General features: G+C 40.2%; 1 non-coding gene across 1 annotated transcript; it reads left to right on the top strand.

Moving 5' to 3' along the window:
* Positions 1-10,427: 10,427 nt before the first annotated feature.
* On the top strand, positions 10,428-10,534 carry LOC133802927 (small nucleolar RNA R71). The gene has a single exon (XR_009877670.1). It is a non-coding gene; the product is annotated as a small nucleolar RNA R71 (small nucleolar RNA).
* The last annotated feature ends 5,302 nt before the right edge of the window (positions 10,535-15,836 follow it).

Below are 15,836 nucleotides of genomic sequence, written 5' to 3'. Positions count from 1 at the left end.
GCTCGACTCAGGGTTTGGTAATTGTGTATACGTGTTTATGTGCTTACGTGACTAGATAGAAATATGAATGTTGATATCTATTTGATTAATATGGAGCATGACATACTGATAGGGCCTGGCCCTTGACTGCTGTGTGATGATATTAAGGCACGCTTATTAGCATTGATGTTGCATGTGGATGCATATTTGGATAAACTATTATATCTTGACTGCTTGTGATTGGTTGTGTTTTCAATGGTGATGCATGGAAGGATTGTTACCCTGTCATCATAGTCTGACTGCGGAGTCATTGATTGCAGATTAACTTAGATAACTATGCGTCCAAGATGATTTGTACGACTAGCCGGCACTGGGTATGAGACTAGAGATGATGACCAGGGTCAGAACCCTCCACCAGTCCCTGAGAATTGACAGCAGATTATGGCAGATATGCAAGCTCGACTTCAGAGCCAAGATGAGCATATCCGACTTCTGAGACAGCAGGCTCCGTCAGGGAGTGATGCATCCATTGTGCCACATGCAGTGGCACCAGTTATACAGCCAGTGGAGGTTGGGAATAGGTGGGAACCGTTGTATGAGCGGTTCAGGAGACAACATCCTCCAACTTTTGAGGGGGGACCAGATCCACTAAAGGTCGAGCAGTGGATGAGTATGATTACCGCTATCCTGGACTTCATGAGGGTAGAGGGTCATGACAGGGTGGCCTATGCCGCATATATGCTGAGAGAGGATGCCCGCATTTGGTGGGAAGCGGCATCACATACTAGGGATGCTACTACTCTAGGTTGGGATGGATTCAAGGATTTATTCAGTTAGAAGTATTACACTGTTGCCATCAGGACAGCAAAGTGAATGAATTTGTGGGGTTGGTTCAGGGAAGCATGACAGTTATAGAGTATGCCCTGAAGTTTGATAGACTTGCGAAGTCCGCACCAGATCTTGTGCCTACTGATGCAGCTAGGCAGGACAGATTTATCAGATGGCTTAATGCTATGATAGCTCGGGATGTGAGGATTACAACAGTACCTGGGGGAACGACTTATGCCCAGGCTGTTGAGAAGACTCTTACCACTGAGGAAGCGGAGAATAAGATTTGGAGGGAGAATGCTGCAAGACGGGAGGGTCGCAAAGCGGTGCCTCCATATTCTGGGTCTGGTAGGGGCAAAGGCCCCAGTGATTTGAAGAAGAATACCCCTGCTACTTCGACCGCTCCTGGTCTTGATAGGAGAGGTCGGGGTACTCAGGGTGGGCGCCAGGGAGGCGGTGATACATGGAGGAGCTATCCAGATTGCACGAGGTGTAGAAGGCGCCATCCGGGCAAATGTCGGGCTAAGGCCTATTATGTGTGTGGGGTGGTGGGACACCTCAAGAAGGACTACCCAATAGTGAAGAAAGGGGATGCAGGGAAGGTGGACAGCTTGACTCCAGCTCAAGTGTTCACCTTGACTCAGGCAGAGGCCGAGGCTAGTCTCTCGGTAGTGACAGGTCAGCTTTCTAGCGCTGGTTCCCTTTTTACTGTATTGATTGACTCTGGTGCTACACATTCATTTGTTTCTAGTAAGGTAATTGATAGATTGTGTAGACCTAGTGAGTATTGTACTGCGGGGTTTGGGACTATATTGCCTACAGGGGAACTGGTAGTTTCTAGGAGATGGATTAGAGCACTGCCTGTGACGGCCCTAAGGTAGGGTACGTCTGCCACATACTCGTAATTCCAGGGTTTACGAGTGTTGTGAATTTTCTAACGATTAAAATATGCGCAAGTATACACAATCGACAACAAGTAATACAGTGATAATGTATCAAAGTTCGTCTCCACAGGGACTTTTCAACTAAATTAATGTAAAATCAACCAAAAACAACTTATAAAATAGTAACCAAAACAAAGGAAAGAGTGGGTAATTAACTCTGAAAATAATTTTAGACAAACAAAGGAATTAAACCAAAAATCAGAGATTAAAATGACAAAATACTGGGTGGTTTTCAGATATAAGAAAAATGGGTTCGGGTGATTAATTCCCCTCGGTTCGTTCCAGTTGTTACAGCAATGGGTTAGCAATTTTGACAGTGTTAACAAATTTCGTAAAACCCAGCAAGTTTTTCCCAAAACGTGCAATCTAATGTCTATACTCCCCTTCTATACATTCCTGCATGAAACCAGATTATAAACATTCAATTAAGCATCAAATCTGACGTTATGCAAGGTAGCAAAACATTCCTATTCTACTACTCACAATCACCTAAAACTAGATGAATCTCTTGCATCAATTGAATGGGTTCAGCTAGACTTCCCTCTTCCAAGTTAGATCTAGCTTAGCACATGCTAAAAATGGCCAATAATTAACAGTCAATAACAGTAAAGCACATTCAATTGAACAAAGACATAATCACTTAGCCATTGCATTTGTATATTGAGTTCACACTTGAGGGTTCATAATCACCCTAGCCCTTAAGAAATTAGTTCATAGTTGCAAACTTAAACATGAAAATAATACAGAAGTAATCCATGGAGTTTGCAGAAATTAGATGAAATTAATACAAAAAGAAAGAGATGGTGTAGGACGAATGAGTTGTGAGCTCAAATCCCCCTTATGGCATCAGCCTTCTTTCTTCTCTTTTGGTCGTACTCTTCTCAAATCTTCTCCCTGAAACCTCCTCTGTACTTAGCCAGAAGTTCTCTCTCTTTCTAAAATGGTCCCCATCCCAGAATAATACCGCCCCTCCTTTAATTCTAGGGTACTTTCCTTTACCCTAATTGGACAATCCAGATCATTTGCCTACATGTACTTTGTCCCACATACTCAGCTGACTCAGTACTCAGTACACTTGCCACCTTTCTACTTCATTTAATCCAGCTGGAGCATTGTTTTCACGAAGTCCTTTTTCTCTAGCTTCAGTTTAATTGCTAAGACTGACTGCTACAGCATTGTTGAGTTAGCATCCTCCCCTTTTCAGCAACATTTCCCTTTGATTTACAGTTCCCTCAGCTCCTGTTTTGTAAGCTTCCCTTTCCTGATTAATACAACACAGAAATTTACATAAAAAAACACTGAAAAATATGACAATGCAAACACAAGGTCCCTAGCTACACAGACACACTAAATTGAACACAATTACAAGAAATAAAAACTCATTACTCTTTTGTTTGGTTCAAAAATTAAGTTTAAAGATGTGAAAATAACTCTAAATCCTAGAGTTATCAACACCCCAAACTTAGCCTATTGCTCGTCCTCGAGTAATGATGACACAAAAATAAACACAATAAACAAAATAAAATACACAACTTAACAGATGAGAGATCCAAAAGATTCAAAATGGCCTAGTGAACATGTTGCTCTCAGAAAAATGGAATTAAGTGGAATAGCGAAGTGTTTCTGCCTTAACCGTATATGCTGCCCTTCTCAAATTTAGCTCACTGGATATCACTAATATCTCCCCAAAGTCACCTAATCAATAGTGTATACAAGTGCATCCCACCTAACCTTGAATTTCTCTACAACTACCCTTTGATTTTTTTTCATTCATTATAGCTCCATAAGTTGAATTAGTGCACTCCTCTCCACTAATGTAGTCTAAACTTATCCCCTCAATCAATAGGACTTTACTAAGCTTGTAATGTAAGGCTTGGGCTAGGGTATGGTAAAGGATGTCTTTTACTAGCTTAAACCTAACCACCTCACTTGTCAAAAACCGAGCCTCTCCCTCATGATTTATCTCTCTTGAATTACTTCCCTAAACGTTTTCTACTCACAAAGACATGTTGTTGTAATATAATTCTCTTGCTATTTTTATTCTTATCTCTTTTTTTTTTTCTTTCTTTTTCTTTTTCTCTCTTTTTTTTTTTTCTGATATTTCATTTACTGTATATTTTGTTTTTATTTTATTTTATTTTATTTTTTTTTGACTAAACATATTCAAAACAAGAAAGATAACACTATAATACAATTATATGATAGATAGCAAGAGAATATGCTTGATAGTATATAATGGTACGCCTTGTGAGCTAATTCCCCACCCCAAACTTACAACCCAACATTGTCCCCAATGTGGCTAAAATGGTAATCATGAATTAGCTCGCCACAAGCTACACTCACCACACTCACCCCAAACTTAGCATGAAAATCAATTTCTGACAAGTGAGAGCAATTAAGTTGGGACATGTATGGAAAGTGTATTGTAGGGGTAATGGGTATGCATGATCGGGTTGAACACAAAAATAGGCTAATTGGCTCAAAAATTGGGTGACTAAGGGAAAATATTCGTATAAGGGAGGCTAGAAAGGCTCAAGCGTCCAAAGATGGCCTAAATCATTTCTAAGGGATAAGTCTAGCTAGGATTTCGCCTCAAGGAAATGCACTAACCAATTCTAGATGCTAATATTACATATGCAGCAGTCATTTGAAAAATTCAAAGTATGGTGGGAAAACAAAAGTATAAAACTATTGAGGAGAGACTAAAAGGAAACATCCATGATATCCAGCAACTTAACAAGCAGAGGCAACATATAAAACCAGGCAGCAACATGCATGGAATGAATGGAAAGTATCATCATCGAGCAGAACACTAGGCCATAGGAATATATTTTAAATCTCTCAATGACACACTAAAACACACAAACAACAACAAGACAACACAGAAACATAAATCTAACAACAAAACCTACACAGAACATAAAACTAAAACAACATAACACAGAACAAAAACTGAAAAAAAAAATAGTTAATAGGAAAGGGAACCCCCTCTACTCGGAGTCCTCATCGGGAGCTTTCGGATTGGGAGCAGGGGCTGAGTATTCCGCCCATGGGTCGAGGGATGTGGTGGTGCGGATTGATGCGACGGAGCTGGCTATGGAGAGGGGCGGCTGCTGTGTTTGGTGCGGAGCAGAGGTACAGGGACATGGGCACTGGAGGCTTGGGCTAACGGCGGCTTAGATCAGGGAGGTGCGAGGTACATGGTGGTCGGTTTGGGCGGCAGGGCAGTGGGCATCGGCGCACGACTGGGTGCGAAGCAAGGGACTGGTGCAGCTGAGGCGGCTCGGAGTGAGAATGAGGAAAGGGTAGGGTTAACTTGGTGGGCCAATGGTGAGTCAATGGTGGCTTCTTGGGCCTACCGAGTATAAGAATCAACTCAGTGTCATAGGGCCCAGTTGACTTTATATAAGTCAGCCCAAAACCCATCTGGTCTGGCCGAATATGAAAATGCATGGGGCCCTTTGTTATTTGAATAATTAATCCCCAAAATTTGCAAATGGATCTCCTTTTGTTTTAATTCTTTAAGTGGTCCCACTAATTCTTTAAATAAGCCCAATGATTGAATACTCATCTCCCACTCATTGGCTCACTTAAAATGTTGCTTTCTTTTCGATCATGTGCCCATTAATTCTCACAGCCCCAAGTACCCCAGCTTCGAGCCCGAGACTTCTCGTTTTTGAACCCAGCTTTGACAAATTGCTGCCCAGCAATTGCTACATGAATTGCTATAGCAACTGGGCAATACTTCTACACCCCAAACTTAATATCTTTCCCAGATTCCAGATTTTCCAGATCCTGACTTCCTTCCAGAATTTAACTTTATTTATTTACAACTGTCTCTTTCACTCATGGGTTGCCCAAATGTGCTACAAGAAATACATGGCAACCCATAGCCTTTCTCCTTCAAACATCCTTCAGATTGACGGAGGTCTTTTCTCTGTCAACCTCCCCACCAAAATAATGTTTCAGCCGCTGTCCGTTAACTGTGAACTCCCTCCCAGACTGATCTTCGCGAATTAAAACAGCTCCAAAGGGGTAGACTTTAGTCACTGTGAAGGGGCCCGACCAACGGGATTTTAGCTTGCCAGGAAACAGTTTCAACCTGGAATTAAACAACAAAACCTTCTGGTTCTTTTCAAACACCCGCTCCTTAATTCTTTGATCATGCCACCTCTTTGTTTTCTCTTTATATAGCTTGGCGTTTTCATAAGCAAACAGCCGCATCTCATCTAATTCATTCAGTTGCAACTTTCTTGCTTCTCCAGCCACTACAAGATCCAAATTTAACTTCTTCAACGCCCAAAACGCCTTATGCTCTAATTCTACAGGAAGATGACATGCCTTCCCATAAACTAGGCGATAAGGGGACATGTCTAGTGGAGTTTTATAAGCTGTCCGGTAAGCCCAAAGTGCATCGTCTAGGCGCTGGGACCAATCCTTTCTGGTTGGATTTACAACTTTCTCCAAAATGCCTTTAATTTCTCGATTTGATATTTCAGCTTGCCCGTTGGTCTGTGGGTGATAGGCAGTGGCAATTTTATGTTTAACACTGTACTTTGCCAAGAGGGCAGCCAAGACTTTGTTCACGAAGTGTGTTCCCTCATCGCTAATCAAGGCTCTAGGTGTCCCAAACCTTGTAAACACATGTTTATGAAGGAACTTCATAACCACTCTAGCATCATTTGTCGGACTAGCAATTGCCTCTACCCATTTCGATACATAATCCACCGCCACTAGAATGTAGAGATTCCCAAAAGATTGCGGGAAGGGACCCATAAAGTCGATACCCCACACGTCAAACAATTCCACCTCCAAAATGCAATTAAGAGGCATTTCATTCCTAGCGGAGATATTGCCCACTCGCTGGCAGCGATCACAATGTTGAACAAAATTATGGGCATCCTTGAAAATAGAAGGCCAATAGTATCCTGACTGAAATATTTTGGCAGCAGTTCGTTGCCCACCAAAATGACCACCATAAGGGGCTGAATGGCAGCTCTCTAGGATGCTGGAAACTTCACTTCCTGGGACACATCTTCGCATTATTCGATCTGGGCACTGTTTATATAAGTAAGGTTCATCCCAACAATAAAATCTGACATCATGTAGGAACTTTTTGAGCTGCTGTTTGGTAAAATCTGGTGGATACACGCCCCCAACTAAAAAGTTCACGATATCCGCATACCATGGTACTTCCTCTTGTTCCACAGCCAGCAATTGCTCATCAGGAAAAGTGTCTTGAATCTGCAATTTTTCCTCTGAATTGCTGCTGTAAGTGCTTGATTCCAGCCTTGATAAATGGTCCGCTACTTGATTTTCAGTGCCTTTCCTATCTTGGATTTCTAAATCGAATTCTTGCAGCAAGAGAACCCAACGTATAAGCCTCGGTTTAGAATCCTTTTTGGCTATCAATACTTGATAGCGGAGTGATCCGTGTACACAATAACTTTAGTCCCCACAAGATAGGAGCGAAATTTTTCAAAGGCAAAGATCACGGCCAGCAGCTCTTTTTCTGTTGTAGTGTAATTAATCTGGGCATCCACCAATGTTTTGCTTGCATAGTAAATAGAATGAAAAATTTTGTTCTTCCGCTGCCCAAGAACAGCCCCAATAGCGAAGTCGCTAGCATCGCACATAAGTTCAAAAGGTAGAGACCAGTCAGGAGCTGTGATCACTGGTGCTGTAACAAGGGCTGACTTCAATCTCAGAAATGCCTCTTGACATTCATCAGTAAAATCAAAAGGCCTATTTTGCTCCAGCAAGCTGCATAAAGGTTTGGACACCTTCGAAAAATCCTTGATAAAACGCCTGTAAAAGCCAGCATGACCGAGGAAACTTCTAATGCCTTTTACTGTGGTAGGGGCTGGTAGTTTCTCAATAACTTCCAGTTTAGCCTTGTCAACCTCTATCCCCTTGCTAGACACTTTATGCCCCAACACAATGCCTTCTTGCACCATGAAATGGCATTTTTCCCAGTTCAACACTAGATGAGTTTCTTCACACCTCTTTAAGACTTTTTCTAAATTCTCCAAGCAACCTTCAAATGAATCCCCATAGACGGAGAAATCGTCCATGAATATCTCCAAAATACTCTCAGCCATATCTGAAAAAATCGCCATCATGCACCGCTGAAATGTGGCCGGTGCATTGCACAAACCGAAAGGCATTCTTCTAAAAGAGAATGTGCCGTATGGACAGGTGAAAGTGGTCTTCTCTTGGTCCTCCGGCGCTATAGAAATTTGATTATACCCAGAATACCCGTCAAGAAAACAGAAGAACTCCTTTCCCGCCAAGCGGTCCAACATTTGGTCGATGAAGGGCAAAGGGAAATGATCCTTTCTAGTGGCCTTGTTGAGTTTTCTGTAATCCATGCAAACCCGCCATCCGGTGACTGTACGAGTGGGAATAAGCTCATTGTTATCATTAGTAACTACTGTAACGCCCCCTTTCTTCGGAACACATTGGACAGGACTCACCCACTTGCTGTCAGAAATTGGATAAATAATCCCATAGTCAAGCCACTTAATGACCTCTTTTCGAACTACATCTTTCATTACTGGATTCAAACGCCTTTGCTGCTCCACAGAACTAGTACAATCAGATTCCAGCAAGATTTTATGCATACAAAGCGCTGGACTAATCCCTTGAATATCAGCCATTGTCCATCCAATCGCCCTTTTATGCTGCTTCAGCAGTTTCAGCAATGCCTCTTCAGCAACAGACTCCAGACAGCTAGATATTATCACAGGTAAAGTATCATTGTCGCCCAAGTACACATACTTTAAATGACTTGGCAGTGGCTTTAACTCCAGCTGGGGTGGTTCTTCAACAGATGGTTTAGGGGCCTGAAAGTGCTTTTCTGGCAGATTTAGAGTTTCAAACACCTTACTAAATTTCTTGGTTGGTTGGCAAGAATCTACCCATGTAAGCATCTCTTCATCTTCACTGCTATACTCCTCCTCATCTCCAAAAATCTGGGTTCCCATAGCAGCTTTTTCCACCCTTTTATTGAACTTCTCAGCTACCAAAGTATCAACAACGTCAACTCTAGAGCATTCTTCCACTTCATCCGGGAATTTCATAGCTTTAAACACACTAAAGGTGATTTGTTGGTCATTCACCCTCATGGTAAGTTCACCATTTTGCACGTCAATAAGAGTACGCCCTGTAGCAAGGAAAGGCCTACCCAAGATTATAGGCACCTCTCTATCCGCTTCATAGTCTAAAATGATGAAATCCGCCGGAAATATAAATTTATCCACTTGAACTAACACATCTTCAATCTTGCCCTCGGGATGAGCCATAGATCTGTCCGCAAGCTGTAATGTAACGGTAGTGGGTCGTGCTTCACCAATACCCAACTTTTTGAAGATTGACATAGGCATAAGGTTGATGCTAGCGCCCAAATCGCATAATGCTCTTCCAACATCTCTACCTCCAATAGAACACGGAATCGTGAAACTGCCAGGATCTTTTAACTTAGGAGGGATCCTGCTTTTCAACATCGCGCTACATCCTTCTGTGAGAGCCACAGTTTCAAACTCCCCCAATCGCCTTTTCTTTGTCAAAATATCCTTTAAGAACTTGACATAATTCGGCATTTGCTCCAATGCTTCGACCAAGGGGATATTAATGTGCAACTGTTTCAGTACATCCAAAAACTTTCTGAACTGACCATCCTGTTGTTGTTTGCGAAATCGCTGCGGAAATGGAAGGGGCGGTTTAGGACCAGAATTTACTGGAGCAGTTTGTTGACCCCTTGCTGTAGCAACTGGGCCAGTTTCAGCAATTTCCTGGGCAGTTTTGTTACTTGTTTCTCCTTCACTTTGGATTGAAGTGGGCTCTCCACTACCCTGTATTTCCTCAGAATTTCCCAGATTTTTACCATTCCGCAGCTGAATAGCTTTACAGTGTTCTTTCCCATCTCTCCTTGGATTTTCTGTATCACTAGGCAAAGATCCTTGCGGCCTAGTTTTCATTTCATTGGCTAGCTGGCCGAGCTGCATCTCAAGATTACGAAGAGAAGCTGCTTGGCTCTGTATTACTGCATCATTCTTAGCCATATACTCCCTCATTAGATTCTCCAAAGAGTTCGGCTGGGAGTTTTGAACATGTTGTGAAGGTCTTGGCTGCTGTGAAAAACCTGGTGGATATGCTTGTCTTCCTTGTGCTGGTGCTGTGCTTGAACTTGCTCCTTGACCCCCCCATGACAGATTAGGATGATTCTTCCATGCTGGATTGTAAGTGTTCGAATATGGGTTGTTGTTGCGGTTGAGATTCTGATTTCCCACATAACAAACTGAGGCTGGATTTGAAGGGCAATTCTCAAAAGTATGCCCGTCCCCACAGTACACGCATGACACTTCTGCACTTTGAATGGCAGCAGCTGGCTGAATACTTCCTCCCAAACTCATATTCTTCAAGATGTTGGTCATTGAGGCCATTTGAGCTGTTAGAGCCGTTAGTGCATCTACTTCAAGAACTCCCGCCACCTTCCTACTTGTAGTAGCTCTAGTGTTTGACCATTGATAGTTATTACTTGCGATCCTTTCCAAAATCTCAAATGCTTCGTTGTAAGACTTGGAAAGAATGGCTCCATTGGCTGACGCGTCCAATACCATTCTAGAAGCTGCATTGAGGCCATTATAGAAGGTCTCCATCTGTATACAGTGTGGGATACCGTGGTGTGGACATTTTCTTAAAAGCTCTTTGAATCTTTCCCACGCGTCACTAGTGGACTCATCTTCCAGCTGCTGAAATGACATAATCTCACTTCTAAACTTTGCATTTCTGGTGGGAGGGAAATATTTGCGCAGAAACTTTTCAGCAAGATCATTCCAATTTGTGACGGAATCAGGAGGCAAAGTGTTGAGCCATGATCTAGCTCGGTCTCTTAATGAGAATGGAAATAGCTTCAGCCTTAATGCTTCTTCACTCACTCCTTGAAGCTTAAAAGAATCGCTCACCTCCAAGAATGAACGAAGGTGAAGGTGAGGATCCTCCGTTGGAATCCCGCTGAACTGCCCCACGGTTTGGAGCATTTGAAACATGACCGGCTTGAGCTCGAATTGAGCTGCTTGTATTTCCGGCCTCACAATGCCTGGATTTAACTCATTAAACATGGGGGCAGCGTATTCCCGTATTGCTCTGGCTCTGTCATCCGCCAAAACAATGGGATTAGTAACTTGCTGGCCATCCCCCTCATCTTCAACACGTTCAGCCATAGTGCCTCGACTTTTAGCCTTTTGATCTTTTCTCCTTTTTCTGAAAGTGCGTTCGATCTCGGGGTCAATAGGAGCAAGTTCACTGTCCTCTTGCTGGTTCATACACTGTAGGTACCTGAGATTTCACAACCCGAACCAACAAGGTTAAAAACAATGAAAATAAATTGTCAAATAGTTGATAAAACAGAATTTAATTTTAAAGTCCCCGGTAACGGCGCCAAAAACTTGTTGTGAATTTTCTAACGATTAAAATATGCGCAAGTATACACAATCGACAACAAGTAATACAGTGATAATGTATCAAAGTTCGTCTCCACAGGGACTTTTCAACTAAATTAATGTAAAATCAACCAAAAACAACTTATAAAATAGTAACCAAAACAAAGGAAAGAGTGGGTAATTAACTCTGAAAATAATTTTAGACAAACAAAGGAATTAAACCAAAAATCAGAGATTAAAATGACAAAATACTGGGTGGTTTTCAGATATAAGAAAAATGGGTTCGGGTGATTAATTCCCCTCGGTTCGTTCCAGTTGTTACAGCAATGGGTTAGCAATTTTGACAGTGTTAACAAATTTCGTAAAACCCAGCAAGTTTTTCCCAAAACGTGCAATCTAATGTCTATACTCCCCTTCTATACATTCCTGCATGAAACCAGATTATAAACATTCAATTAAGCATCAAATCTGACGTTATGCAAGGTAGCAAAACATTCCTATTCTACTACTCACAATCACCTAAAACTAGATGAATCTCTTGCATCAATTGAATGGGTTCAGCTAGACTTCCCTCTTCCAAGTTAGATCTAGCTTAGCACATGCTAAAAATGGCCAATAATTAACAGTCAATAACAGTAAAGCACATTCAATTGAACAAAGACATAATCACTTAGCCATTGCATTTGTATATTGAGTTCACACTTGAGGGTTCATAATCACCCTAGCCCTTAAGAAATTAGTTCATAGTTGCAAACTTAAACATGAAAATAATACAGAAGTAATCCATGGAGTTTGCAGAAATTAGATGAAATTAATACAAAAAGAAAGAGATGGTGTAGGACGAATGAGTTGTGAGCTCAAATCCCCCTTATGGCATCAGCCTTCTTTCTTCTCTTTTGGTCGTACTCTTCTCAAATCTTCTCCCTGAAACCTCCTCTGTACTTAGCCAGAAGTTCTCTCTCTTTCTAAAATGGTCCCCATCCCAGAATAATACCGCCCCTCCTTTAATTCTAGGGTACTTTCCTTTACCCTAATTGGACAATCCAGATCATTTGCCTACATGTACTTTGTCCCACATACTCAGCTGACTCAGTACTCAGTACACTTGCCACCTTTCTACTTCATTTAATCCAGCTGGAGCATTGTTTTCACGAAGTCCTTTTTCTCTAGCTTCAGTTTAATTGCTAAGACTGACTGCTACAGCATTGTTGAGTTAGCATCCTCCCCTTTTCAGCAACATTTCCCTTTGATTTACAGTTCCCTCAGCTCCTGTTTTGTAAGCTTCCCTTTCCTGATTAATACAACACAGAAATTTACATAAAAAAACACTGAAAAATATGACAATGCAAACACAAGGTCCCTAGCTACACAGACACACTAAATTGAACACAATTACAAGAAATAAAAACTCATTACTCTTTTGTTTGGTTCAAAAATTAAGTTTAAAGATGTGAAAATAACTCTAAATCCTAGAGTTATCAACGAGTATGTTAGGCACTTGACCAAATGAATTAAATAAAATGATACTAAGAAATACATAAAAATTTAAAACTTTTATATAAACTTATTAACATAAATTATTACACGTATGAATACTTTAAATTTAACGTAGCAATATGAAAAACCCTAAACCACTATTGCATTGCTACTGAGTCCGTGCTCCACAAGTTGCTCAACATCTAAAGCCACACCTGGAAAAATGTTGGAAAATAACATAATGAGCTAACGCTCAGTAAGTAAATCTCATGCATACACATACACATGAATGTCGTGAGTTTGAAGTGCACATATACTAATATGCTGACTTATATACTTATGCATTTCATTTATTGCTCATGCACTTTCAAACTTTACTTTTATGCTCTTTCTTTTACTTTCACATTTTTATGGGCCCAATTTCACTTGTGCACACTGTTTGATTCGGCCAATGCCTGTAGGGCTTGTTACACATATCATATAAAATCTCATGGGTTCTCCTCCGACTAGCCATCATCGCAGCTAGGCTCATCATAACACTCATTTCATTGTTGCCATAGTTGACATACTTATTACACATATGGAGGAGAAAGACGGGAACATGGCAAACATATCTGAATGGTCAACTCTGACCTAGCCCACACTAGTGGGCAGCCACTATAAGTCTTATAGACCTCTGTCTTCTTTACTGAACTTACTTAATTGCTTCATCGAAATAGTGGCACCCATTTTAAACATCTTATTATCACTTTGCTTAAGCCTTGTGTCATTAAAATGTTTAACTTTACATAAGACTTTTCAAGGCATTTCATAACTTTTCTCATATTCTTATGCATGATCTCATATCACATAAATGTACATGCCATGCATACATGTAGATGCTGAAATGCTAATGTTCATGTTCATGATTCATGTTTGATGGTATTTAATCAAGGCATTGTATCAAACATCTTTAGTCATAATACATGAAGCTTTGGGTTGGTGGCGTTGTTATACCTTAACGTAGAGCTATGGCTCAGATCTAAGGTTTCCAGCCTAAAAACTTAAATGCTTCATATATCATAACATATAAAAAAATCATGAACATAAAAGTAATCCACATATTCATCAACATAAGAACACATACTTGCACATAATTCATATCAATCTTAACGAAGTAAGACATCTTTCACATATCACGAAAATTCATCAATTATATATCACACAACACCATTATTGTAACAACCCAGATTTTCAAGACTCGATAATGCGAAAATATAAATGTTTTCATTTAACAAAATGTCTCAAAAACCCGTATAAAAAAACTTTTTTAAAAATTCGTATGGCCATACTTAACATTTTGTTACAAACATATTTTATAAAGAGTAGAGGGAGCCTAGTTTAGGAAAATTACACAACATTTCCAAAAATAAAACGGCTTCCCAAAAGGTCGGTCTACATGTACATTTGCAAGGTAGACTCCGGCTCTCACTGCTCTGCCTTGCCCTTGCTCTTACCTACAACATGAAACAACTAGGTAAGCGAAAATGCTTAGTAAGTTCAACTTTCAAACAAAAGCATGTAGAGAAATTAGGGTTCCGGATCCATCCAGACCCTACACAATCAATTTCAAGAACGCAAAGCATCCTGGCAAACTTATGGTCATGCCTGATAACCAATGATAAATTATTACTATGAACAGATAAAACCCGGCACGTAGAAAATCCCAGAGCAAACAGATATATCAAATCACAATATAATTCGAGACCAACGCTCGACAACTTCCAACAATTCCAGCGTAATGCGCCCTCCAACATAATTGCTAATCTGTAAGAGAGAACTGAGTCTCAACACTAAGATATAGCCAATAAATATCTCTATCAAGGGTAACTATCGAGTTACCTAGGGCATCGCTACTTTTTCCAAGAGTGAAATCAAATTTACACGGTTTTACAGAGACTTCTATGTTAACCAGTGGTGCTGGTGAGCAGTTTCCCCTAGGGTGTTCAGCCTCACTCAAACTTGGCAACCCCTAGTTTCTATAGGCACTCTCACTGAATAACACTCCTGCTATCCGGGAATAACTTAATAGAGCACTTGCTCGGGTTCTAACCATTCAATGATTAAGTAAGCATGAAGGCCCCTAGGTCCCATTTATTTTGGCGCCCCTAGGTTTAACCAGCTAATCCTCACCTCTTGGCCACTCGTCGCGGTAATGTGCCGGACATAATAAAATCAAGCAGTGTGACAAAGATCAACCGTCTAGGATATGAAGGATATCTACCGTTCATATTTTCTAAATCAGCACTCACTAGACTAACGTCTCTAAGAAACTTTCTACAAAAATCTATATATGTGCATGTATCCCTATACTAACATACAAGACAATAATCGTTTCATGTTGCAGCCATACAATATAAGTTGACTTGCTTGGAGTCCTTAGCGCTCAGCAGGTTTTCACCCTCCAACGTTCAATTCAGTTACGCTTAGCCAATACTGTAGTTATCCATACAGTATACTCGGATTAATTATGACACATAATTCATTATTATTATTTTGGGCAGTTTGGTCATTTTCAAAATCATTTGTAAGGATTTATGATCCTTATTTGGTTTTAAACCCATTAAGGAAATTCATACAAAAATATTTGAGACTACACTCTAAGTCTCGGGGAGACCTATCCTAAGGTCTCGATACCTAGGCTCGGGTATCACAATGGTATTTTCCCACAATCCGCTAAAAATCTTATTCTTTCAAGGTATCGCTATTAACTCGCACTTTTGACAAGTCGGTTAAAATATGTAAGATTTTAGCCGGTATTATATCCAGAAAATACTAATAAATTCCTTAATTATTTTTAAAGAAAATAAACTCTTAATTTTTCCCTTTTATTTTTCTTAAGGTTTTAATCTCTAAAAACCGTTTTAAGAAAATTGCCTAATTTGTCTTAATTAGGAAAATCGTTAAAAATTTCCCATCTTGACTAGTTAATTTTCCAAAATCAATTAATCAATTTTACTTACTAAAAACTAATTCATTTAATTATTTTATCAAAATATAGGGTTTTAAACCCTCTTTTAATTTATTAACTATCAATAAATTAAATCTTTTATTTTTAAAAAGAATAAATTAATAATTTTTTTTTGAAAGAAAAAAACACTGTTCCCAAGCAATTTCCCCCTCTTCC

The sequence above is a fragment of the Humulus lupulus genome, chromosome 9, assembly GCF_963169125.1.
Source record: "Humulus lupulus chromosome 9, drHumLupu1.1, whole genome shotgun sequence".
In the NCBI taxonomy this organism is placed as follows: domain Eukaryota; kingdom Viridiplantae; phylum Streptophyta; class Magnoliopsida; order Rosales; family Cannabaceae; genus Humulus; species Humulus lupulus.
This window is presented reverse-complemented; position numbering and strand designations above follow the sequence as displayed.